This window comes from Marmota flaviventris, chromosome 1, assembly GCF_047511675.1.
Source record: "Marmota flaviventris isolate mMarFla1 chromosome 1, mMarFla1.hap1, whole genome shotgun sequence".
Taxonomy (NCBI): Eukaryota; Metazoa; Chordata; class Mammalia; order Rodentia; family Sciuridae; genus Marmota; species Marmota flaviventris.
Window position 1 is genome coordinate 68,865,083 of NC_092498.1, and position 10,665 is coordinate 68,875,747.

General features: G+C 35.9%; 1 non-coding gene across 1 annotated transcript; it reads right to left on the reverse strand.

Annotated features, from left to right (window-relative positions):
- Positions 1-5,275: 5,275 nt before the first annotated feature.
- On the reverse strand, positions 5,276-5,417 carry LOC114090542 (small nucleolar RNA SNORA3/SNORA45 family). Its single transcript, XR_003582372.2, has one exon. It is a non-coding gene; the product is annotated as a small nucleolar RNA SNORA3/SNORA45 family (small nucleolar RNA).
- Between the last annotated feature and the right edge of the window lie 5,248 nt (positions 5,418-10,665).

Genomic DNA, 10,665 nt, shown 5'->3' on the forward strand with positions numbered 1-10,665 from the left:
AATGTCTTAATGAAGTTATTGTAATCATCTCTGAGAAGTTTGTTTGTCTACTTTGGTTACTATGATTTCTCTAACAAACGTTTTTTTCCCCAGTACTTGAAATTGAACACCAAGCTATCTAAAAAGGGCCAGCCTTTTTATTTTTTATTCCAAGACAAAGTCTTGCCAGGATCTATACAACTGTAACAGACTTTACAAGTAAAGTCTCAGATCCTTCATGATTTCTTACTTGACAGTTTAATAATCAAGAATGACAGAAGGAATATCACTATAGAGCTTACAGACATTTAAAAATTAATAAAGTAGTATATGAGCAACTATATGTTCATTAACTCAATAATTTATGTGGAACAGACCAATTCCTGTGTTTTTCACACAAAAAGAATCCAGTAATATATAGAAAGAACAATATATTGAGCCAAAAATACTTTCTTAGAGAAATTCAAGAATGCTATAAAATTTGAAAGTCGATCAATGTAATTCATCATATTAACAGAATAAAGAAGAAAATATATATGACCTTCTTGATACTAAAGACAAAGTATTTTACAAAAATTTATGAAAAATAAAATCCCACCCATCTAAAATAATAAATGTTTGCTTTGAAATAGATGGAAAGATGAAAGAATATAGAGGTTTCCTGTAAATCTACAATTATACAAATTTATTTTATTAAACGTTTTCACATACCAAGAACTATGATAAGAAAGCTTCTGATCAAAAAGCAAGAACTCTTAGAAACCACCAGGACCTGGAAGCCTGCTCAGGGTGCTCACACTCCAAGACACTGACAATACAGGATTGGGCCTAAGGACCCAGACTCTGCTATCTGATATCATGGCTCCAACATCTGCTCCTTTGCCAGCTCTGTAGTCTGCCCACTTGCCAACTCTGTAATCATAGAGCTACTCTTAAGTAACTTCTAGGTGCCAGTTTCTTATATTATAAAATGTAGATAACAATATCATTACCTTATAGGAGTTCTGTAGGGTGAAGGGAATTAAAACAAGTGTAGAACTTAGAACAGTTCTTTGGGAGACCATGGACTTTGCAGGAAAGAAGGCAAACAGATAGCATTTCTTGTAGACTCTTGCACTTGCCTCTTCCTGCTCCATTCTCTCTAATCATGGTGAACATTTACTGAGTTCCTATTAAGCAGCAGGTGCTGTATTAAATACTTCACAATATTGTTCCATTTAATCATCCCGATGCTACTATGAAATAGGTATAGTTATTATTTACATGAAAATTGAATTGACTCACTCCATTTATATAGACACCCACACCATTAACAACTACTAGGTTTTCATCATATCTTTTATTTGAGAATCTTTCCTGGATTTTAAAATGTTCTTGGTTGTCAGTTCACCATTGCCTCCATATATTGCTCACCTGATTATTGACTACTTTTACCTTAAAATATGCTATTTTATGGACTTTTTCTGAGGCTGGAATTCCCCACTCTCTGGCTTTTGTGCCTGGTAATGGGCAAACCATGGTACATGTGTAGAAATGTGAGCCAATAATGTTGACTACATACAGAAGTGAGTATTCTTGGAGTCCATGTGGGGACAGTTTTCAGTAGCTGTTTCATATATTAGTAACAGAAGGATAGTATTAGGGGACAACTTAGACTCTCCCTGGTGTTTGAAACAGACTTGACTCTTTTGGAATACTTTCTTAGAAATAAATTGATCAAGTCTTCTGTAGTTTATGCCAATGGCTATGTCAGCATGGCTGATTTGGAGGCTAATTACATGATTTCATAGCTATTCTGGGAAAATGTGAACATACTGGAAATATATGGGGGAGGGTTTGAGAATGTTGACTGAAAAATGGAGACAAGCCAGACTGTTAATGATTTCCATGATACTCAACGGAAATCCTCTCCCATGGTCTCACAGATTTTCAAATTACAGTTACTTAAGAAGAGATTACATAAAGTCATTTCTTCCGGTCTTTAAAAAAAGAAACAAAAATCTACTTTAAAATAAATTATTTTTATTCAACAAACACTTATTGACCAAATTTTGCCTTGAATCCTATGTGAAGGAAGCATAGTAGATCTCACACAATAGTAAATCAGATGTAAGGGCATAATAATCTCAAGAAGTTCTTCAAAATTACACAGGAGTAGAAGGGACATGTTAGGGAACATGAGAGCATATCTATTCAAGAAGATGAAGGAACTCAAATCAATCATTTTAAGTGTCAGCTTCCTATGCCTACATTAATATACAGGTGGAATTATACTGCATATATCCTTTAAAAATAATTTAATTATTGAATTCATTAACAATAATTACACGTGAGAGAGAAACTAACTCAACATGGCTTTAACAACAAAGCAGTCCATGTCATCAAAGACTCAGTTTCTCTCCATCTCTCCACTCTGCCTTATATGATACAAGTTTTATCTTCCAGTCTATATAATGGTCTTACTGAGAAACTTTAGTGTTTCCCCGATGATTGCAGTATAGAGCTACAATAAACTAACTTTATTTTGCACATCAGTATCTAAAGAAGGAAAAAAAGATGGCTTTTCTGGAATTTTCCCAAGAATTGAATTTTTTCTTTGTTATCTTTCTTTTTGAAAGATAGCTCAGAAAGTGTCATCTTAAACATTATTTTTATTCTAGTACAATTATGCACCACTGTCTGAAACTATCACTATGATCAGAGGATGTGAACACTGATCACCTTATCCCAACATGGACTATGTGTTGCACAACAGATATGTTTTGAGCTCCATTGTGCACTCATGAACCTCTACCCTTTGATTATCAGACCATTTCTTCCTTCTCTAATGATTAGTTACGCTTTGGGGATGGTGGGAACATTCTATCAAATGTCCTCCATCAGGACCAATGCAATCCAATTAAGAAGAGTTTGATATTTCAATTTCTACCTTCCCAGGATGCTTCACTTTTCCTATATAGATTACCCATATTCCAAGAGTGGTGATACATGCCTGTAATCCCAGCCTCTCAGGAGGCAGGAAAATCACAATTTCAAAGCAATCTCAGCAACTTAGAGAGGTCCTAAGCAACTTAGTGAGACCCTGTTACAAAATAAAAATAAAAAGGGCTTGGGATGTGGCTCAGTGGTTAAACACTCCTGGGTTCAATCCCCAGCACATAAATAAATAGCCCATATCAATGAGCAGCTCTGCAACACCAAGGATTATGGGAGACGTTGTCCTTGTAACACCACATTTCCTCCAAAGAAATGGATACCTATTGACTTGTCATTGTATAACTTTCACTTTCAACACAGATAGGAACCCATCTATTGATCCAAATGAAATCATGCATGTTCACTTTTAACCTTTTAAAAAGTGTAATAAGAGAAAAGAGAACAAATCATTATTTATAGCTGACACCTCTCAAACACACTTTGTGACCACCCTATAAATCAAGATATTGAACATATGCACAATCCCAGAAATCCCTCCACATGCCCTCTCCCAAGCATTAAATCCTACTAAGACCAATTAGTATCGTGTTTTCTTGCACCATAGATAGGTTTTGCCTATACTGACTTTATATTAAATAGAATCACACAACATCTTCTCTGCCCAACATCTTTAGTTTGACATTATGCTGTTTTATGTTGTTATAGTTTCATTCAATCTCATTTATATTGTGATAAAGAAAAATAACTGGTGAATTTATCATTTCACATAGCAAAATAAACAGGTTGGGGTTTCAAATGGTATAAACTTCTTTCAAAGATGCAGCACTAAGTTTGATTCTGGTGCTCCAGAAGCCTTCTAGGTAGTCAGATGGCAATGATCTCAGCCCACTCTATTCAGACCTAAGGATAACAGCTAAGTTATTAAGTGTAGTCAAAAATTGTAACAAGTACTTTACATGGATTAGCTTAGTTAATCCCCAAAATTTTAGATGCTTACTGTTTTATAGAAGACGAAATTGAGAATTTAAAGAGGTTATGAGATTTTTCTAAGGCCACAGAGCTATTGCATAGTATAGTTAAGATATGAATCCTGAGTCTTTCTTTTCCTTTTTCTTTTTCTTTTTTTGTAGTTGTAAACAAACAGAATGGCTTTATTTGTTTATTTTTATGTGGTGCTGAGGGTGAAACCCAGTGCCTCACACATGCTAGGCAAGCACTCTGCCACTGAGCTACAGCCGCAACCCAAATCCTGAGTCTTTGGGGTCCATGTTCTTTGCCATAAGCCATACCCTTCTCTGAGACACTCATTGACATAATAACACTTTCTCACTATTCAATACAATGTTAACATTTATCTCTACTACACTCCAGAAGCTACATCACTTCAGGAATAATAATAAAAGAAAAACAATCTTAAATAAATTTCTACTGCTTTAAAAAGTAATATCTGTCATTTCAAAGATGATATTTGATTAAGTTTGTCAACTTGTTAAGGAACTTAAAATCTTGGTTTGCAACCAATAATGAAATTCCCTCTTTCTTCCTCCTTAGAGCTTCACAGTTTTCATTCCAATATACTTCCTCTCCCATGAAGTCCATGGTTCCTGGGTTTAGGTCAAATACCATGTCTCATCATTCAGTTATAGTAATTAATTCAGGGCAGGGCACATCATCCAGTTCAGGTGAAACAACAAATGTTTTCTGGAGGCTTGGGGAAGAAATCTTTCTTGCTCTCCTGTTGAAGTTACTTGTAGGGTAATCTTGATTCTTCTGGTCATTGGGAAATGTGGATGGACTAGAATTGCAGCTGTTTTGCTACCATCAGGGAAGTCAGCCTGAAGATGAAGCCACGGTGTAGGGGAATTAAAATCCAAGATAATTACTAATGAAAGAACAGCCCAGATAAAGTCACACCTGAAGTTACCTACCCGCACCTTTCCACCAAAATCATTACATAAGAAAGACCACAATACCAGGGCCATACAATAATACCCTACAGACCTATAGTAATGTCTCTCAACATCATACATTTAATTGCCCTGCTCAAAAACAGCTTCTCCATTTTCTTCTGTAAAATACTAAGGCCCTTGTCCCCCTGAACCCCTCCCCTCTCTGCTCCACACTTTTATTCCCATCAGTTAGAATTGTGTTGTCTCCAAGTCAGAGTTGGGTTTGCTCAAGACTGCTTATTCCATTTGAGTTTATTATAGTAAATACGCAATTCAAATAAATATAAAAAGAAGTAACAAAGTGTGGGTTTTTTTTTTCTAGAAGAGAGATTTATAACACATCATGCCATGTACCAATTTCTTGGGGCACATGGAGAGAAGCCAACATTAACTTTTAAGTCCCAGGTAGACTATGTTTCTGATCTGGGCACTAATGGGGACATTAATTGTCCACCCCCCCCCCCCCCCAGTGAATCAAGACCAGCAAATTCTCTCCGAGAACTGTAGCACACCAGGACAAGTTCTGTGTCGGGATGTGACTCTAGTCTCGGCCAAAGTGTGGGTTATTACAAATAAATCTAAGATTAACTGAAAACAATGATGTCTTACAGAGATATATTGTTTTTCATTATCTTTTATGTCTAAGAACTGTAATATCTCTTTAATATTAGGAGATCAAAAAGAATGAAAATCCAAGATAATTACTAATATAAGTAATTTCTTGTTAAATAAATATTTTCCTGGGAAATAAGCTATTTTTGTTGAACACTGCCATTTAAACAGCTGAATGTCAATAAATCATTGGACTGATAAGTCAACCTTTATCTTATATTCTAAGAGGTCTGAGTTTTTTCTTACTGCTTTTTCAAAACTCTAACATACAAAATAAAACTAACAAAACTGTATTCTAATTATTTACTTCTTTCTTCATTATATTCAGCCTCATTTTCAGTTATTTGTCTTACCAGATAGAATCTTTCTAATGTGGTTATTGTTTTACCATCAGGGAAGTCAGCCTGAGGACCATGTTAAACATTCTAATTTCAATATAGTTATCTCATTTAATATCAATCTATTAAATAGCTACAAATTTATTTGTATTACAAGAAGAATCACCTATTTATGTATTTTTGAGTTAAATATGCTAATTGAATACTTGAGTTTAAATTTAAAGTTCTGGAATAAATAATTTTCAAAGGAACCAAAATAATAGAAAGCAGAATGTGAAGTGATTCCCTTTCACAGAGGAATGGCATAATGCTATTCCTGTTCACATTTTTGATGGGTTACCTAGAGTTACAAATACATTTGGACTTCATTTTTAAATTTCATTAAAATAAAACCTTAAAATTTATATTTCTCAAAAGACTTATCTATGCTTCCTATTTTCACTTCCCTGACTCCAACATACATACTTTAACTGCCTAGAATCTGACTTCTGCCCCATCATTATTATCACCAGTAAGCTCCATGTCATTAAATTCAACTGGTATTTTTAGGTTCTCAAATTTCATTATTTGATTTCTCAAGGCCTTTCACCCTTGATGAACCAGTTTTTTGATTCCACATTGTAATGTGATCTTATCTCTCTAACCACTCCATCTTGTGTGTGTGTGTATGTGTGTGTGTGTGTGTGTGTGTGTGTTTGTGTGTGTGTGTGTTAGGCTTATTCTTTTCTACATGGCCATTTAATTCTGATGTTCCTTCAATGTCTGTCAGTCCTAGAATCTCTTTTCATCTCATTCTTCACTTCTTTTCTAGGAAATTTCATGCATATGTGATAGTTTTTATATACCCTATTGCACTAGCCCTTGCATGAAGATGGATTGCAATGTCTATCATTATACTGGGCAAGTCATCTGATTCCCAAACCTGTTATCTAATTGTGGTAAACACTAAGAAGCTTAGATTCTACTCCCTTCAAAAAATAACCCACCACCCAGCTGCAAAGAATGTGGCAAGCTGACAGCCTTGATTCTTGGCCACATCAGAGTCCATTGCAGGTTTCAAGGCAAAAGACTACTTTTCTTGGGATAACAGTGATGATTCAGCAAGGTAATGGTACAAAGATCTGTCCATATCCACACACTACAGATCTCCTCTGACAGATAATCTTTTGTTCCATCACTACCCAATGGGCCAACAGAGGCTCTGTCAGCTCTGTATCATGGTATCAGAGCTTCCCCTGTCCAATCTTGCTTCCTCTATTCTCCTTCACAAAGTTATGATCCAATAAAATCTTCTACTCCATTTCAGCATCCACTTCCTGGAAAGCCCAATATTTTATATCAGGAGTCATCCAAGAAAACCTGTGTAGATAGACTTTGTAGATGGGACTGAGCACATAAGATTTTACTAGTACATCTTAAGACCAAACATAAAGTATTAACTTTGCAGAAGGGACTAAACAACTTAGGCAAAATGGGCTGACTGGTTGATATTAGCCAGATTTTTTCAGCAGACATCCCAAGGCTGGCTAATAGCTACAACAAAGAGTCAAAATAACAGAAGTGGAAGCTGTGCATTGCCCTATTGTATAAACTCCCATGGCTAACTCTGAACATTTTCCCTGGCAGTACCAATGACCAAAGTTAAGACCCTAGTATAGTCTTCAAGGAGACCAACTGTCCACTTGGTAGCAAGTTGACTCTTTTAGATCCCTTTCATTCTAGAAGGCTAGCAATTTTTTTTCTCATGGGAATAATCATCTTATGGATTTGCTTTTTCTGTCCTCAAAGACCTAGTCAGCACCATTATGCCAGATGTATAAACATGGATTTTCTTATAACATAGCATCTGACCAGAGAACTCATGTTAGAGCAGAGACATTATGTAGGTGAATACTGAGCATGGGATACACTGGCCACCCCAAATCTGTTATTCAGATGGCATTATGAAACAGCCTTCTAAAGGCACAGCTAAAACACAAAGTTGAAGGCAATAATTTGTTAGAATGAAGTACCATTTTATTAGGATACAATGCATGCTGTGTCAGAGATCTTTTTATAGTTCTACATCCCCAATAAAAGACAAGGATATAGGAACCAAGTATGGAAGAAGGAATGATTCCATTTCATCAATTCCAATGACCCACAAAGGACTTTAAGGCTTTCTATTCTCTCCTCTAGGTTCTACAGGGAGCACACTATTGCCAGGGGACACAATTAAGGATCCTATTGAACTAAAAGTCATAAGCACCACCTGAGCTCTTAAAGCTCCTTGTGTCTCAGAACCAGCAAACATGGCAAGGTGTTACATATCATTACAAGCAAATGACTACAGTCAACAAGAGATTAGGGCTCTGTGACATAGTCACAGTAGGGAGGAGTAAATATAAATCTCAGGAATTCACTCAGGTACCTCTCAGTTTTTCTCTCTCTCCCAGTTATGACTATGAATGGAGAGGTGCAGCAACTCTAGCCTGAGAAAGATTGCCAGGAGCTCAGATCCCTTAGGAATGGTAGGTGGCACAGAAAAAGGGGGTCACCACCAAGCATCTCACCAAGAGCAGCAGAGATGCTATCAGAGGTTGCAAAATGATAGTAGCAGGGAAAATTAGTGAACAGGTTAAAACATCAAATGAGAGGGATACTAAATTCAAAAGAATCTCTACCATTTATGACAATATCATCTTATTATCTCTTGTTGTTTGACTCACTTGGTTTTGTTAAATTTCTTGTATTTAATTTGTAAATTCACTTTGGGTTTATAAATGTGCATCATCTATGTGCATAAGGTTAAGTCTAGTTCTGTGGTTGCATTTATAGAGTAACATTTGTCATCACCAAGAGGCCATGAAAGTTTTTTGAAAGGGACTTTTGATGAAATTACATGGGTATGAGAAAACACTACACAACATTAATACTTGAATATTGGGACTTGTGCCAGTTTCCTTAAATTTTCTCTGAATCAGAATAGGATCAGATTGGAGCCTGAGCTAAAAAAGCTCTCCAAGGGAAATTATTCTGGGGCAGGCATTAGAAAGCCAAAAAGGCAAGCCCTAGACCAGGCTCTGCCCTTCTGAGTTTTCTTGATCCTAGTACAACAAAAATGTATTGTGACAATTTGTTACTACTGAATAGTTGCTACTCAGCCTGGAAAGTTTAACTTTTCAACATGAATAAAACCACATCAGTTCTTGCAGCTTTCCTACAGGTACTTCTTTCTCGTGTAATTTTATTTTGAGTTGCAGTTGGACACAATACCTTTATTTTATTTATTTATTTTTATGTAGTGCTGAGGATTGAACCCAGCGCCTTGAACGTGCTACCTCTAAGCAACAACCCCATCCCCTTCCTCATGTAATTTTTAAGGATTTTACTTAACTCATCTGACAGTAAACCTAAGTATGTTTTTCCATATGACTTGAAATATGGTCCTTCCAAAAATCCAAAGTACGCAGTAATTGCAGTCAGTTAATCTACCCAATTACTCTATTTTGCTCTTAGTTTATGGGAAACTGAAGCTTAAACAATTTCATTATAGTCCCCAAATGTCACTGAATAGCATGATAATAACTAAGATAATCGTTGTGACAATTGGAAAACTGCCAATGACACTGAAGAGATTGAATGATGATCCATATCAAACAAGATGGTCACAGTGTTACAAATTGCACTTTGATTCAGATGTTTCCATGAAGAAAAACTGGAATAAAATCAAACCAACTAGGTTTCTCTTATCAATATGGATTCAAAAATTCAGCAAAACTCAGTTGCCTAAATTTTAAGTGAATAAACTATTAATTTCCTACTTTCACACCTGTTTGTGACAGAAAATTGTATCCCCAGATCTAACTAGCAACCTGCAGAGATTCTGACTCCAAATGATACTTTTAATATCAATAAGCTTGAAGATCTGTGGACTAGAAGAACAGTGTAGAGTAATCAGACCTGACTTTCCTTTTCCAGAAAAAGAAAACAAAAGATCTATTTCAGGAAAATTGGTGTTGAATTCTTTGCCTAAAAAAAAATAAACTAATTTATTAATTCAAATAAGAAAGTTTTGGACTGTTAAGAACCAAAACTGTCTAAAAAACTACAGTGTCAATCTACAGTGGCTTAAATCCACGAAGATCTCAATCTCTTTCATGTTCTGAGCATGCAGTTAGGTAACACTAAGTGATCCTACCAAGTCATAAGGAACTTAAACATTGTATTTTACCATTCTTATCTTATGGCTTCCATTTTCTGATGGTTAACTTTAACCAGGCCATTGGGTGGCCAAATTAAGCATGATTTCTGGGTGTGTCTGTGAGGGTGTTTGGGGATGAGATTTAAGTCAGCGAAGCAGTAAAGTACACTGCTCAGTGTGTGCAGACATCATCCAGGCAATTAGGGGTCCAAGAGAATTGGAGTTTACACCATCAGCTCTCCAGGTCTTCTGAGTCAGACTAAATTATACCACCAATCTCTTTCCTAGATCTCCAAACTTCACAGCTTCCATAATCTCATGAGCCAATTCCTCATAATACATATAAATAAAGATCACCTATTGGTTCTGTATCTCTGGAGAACCCTAATTCATACTCTGAAGTACATGATGGTGGTCAGACAGAAAGGACAAGGCAAGGCGCAAAAACCTCTCCCCTCCAAGTTGATTCAACCCAGCACCTTTGTTGTTTTTAATTGTATTGAAATTTACATTGCATGTCATGAAATGTACAAATTTTGTATGTACAATTTACTGGGTATTCTATATAGCCAACATCTCTACTAAGAGATTAAAGTACCTTTATGGAAATAAAGGCAACAAATTACTTTCTCCTTCCACTCAATTCCAATCCTACTAGACAGGCACT